This window comes from Bison bison, unplaced genomic scaffold (genome assembly GCF_000754665.1).
Source record: "Bison bison bison isolate TAMUID 2011002044 unplaced genomic scaffold, Bison_UMD1.0 scf7180017864068, whole genome shotgun sequence".
NCBI lineage: Eukaryota > Metazoa > Chordata > Mammalia > Artiodactyla > Bovidae > Bison > Bison bison.
In genome coordinates, this window is record NW_011494640.1 from 129,800 (window position 1) to 130,884 (window position 1,085).

The window sequence follows — 1,085 nt, forward strand, 5'->3', positions numbered from 1 at the left end:
ATATAATCTTCTTGATCAAACTTTATATTTTTATGGTCTTTGATTCTATTTTGTCTAAATATTGCCAGGATTACTTTTTGTTTCATTTTGCTTTTGCCTGATAAATCTTGTCCATACATTTAAAAAAATCTTGATGTCACTTTATTTTACTATATCTCTTCTCCATAGCCATGTTTAGATTTTGCTTATTAGCTTAAATGGAAATTCTTTGTATTTTAATAGACTAGCTAAGTGATTATTTTATAATGAGATTCAGCTTCACAAAATGCTCTCATATTCACATTTGCCCTTCTGAATGTGTAAGGTACATAGAAAATATCATTCCTACTTTACACATAAGAAAATTCAAACCAAATAGGTTTAATGTTTCCCAGCATCATTCAGGTAATGTGAGCCAGTGTAACACTTAAAGGATGACAACGCTAAAACCATGGCGTTTTGTGAATATATAACAGACTCTTGCTGAACATCAATATTCAGGTGGACTATGTGGTCAAAATATCTGCCCTTTTTCCCAATAGAGGACTTAACACTATTTATTTGTGTTGGCATAAAGGACTTGTTCGGCTGCATCTTTATGATCTTATTTTATACTTCATTCTTCAGTGTTAATTTCTTTGCTTCATTCTTTTATCTGGTGATTTAGACTGCACATTCTTTTATGTCTCTATTGATTTGGAAGTCATGCAACCTACTTTTATTTCTAATAGTGATACCTGGTATACTAAAAAGAATATTAATGTTTATTGAATGAATAAGGAAACCTTGTTGAAAGAATAAGTAAACGTTGAAAATACTAAACACTTGAAATTGTTGAGTCTACACCTAGAAAAAAATGAGGATTTATCAGAGTTTTATTTCTGGACTCTTTAAATATGATTTTAGATTTTTATTATTATTGGTATCAAGTATTAAAACATTACACATTTAATACTTCTTAAGCATAATTTTACATTACATATTTTTTTTAAATATAAATTTATTTATTTTGATTGGAGGTTAATTACTTTATAATATTGTGTTGGTTTTGCCATACATCAACATGAATCCACCATGGGTGTACGCCTGTTCCCCGTCCCAAACCC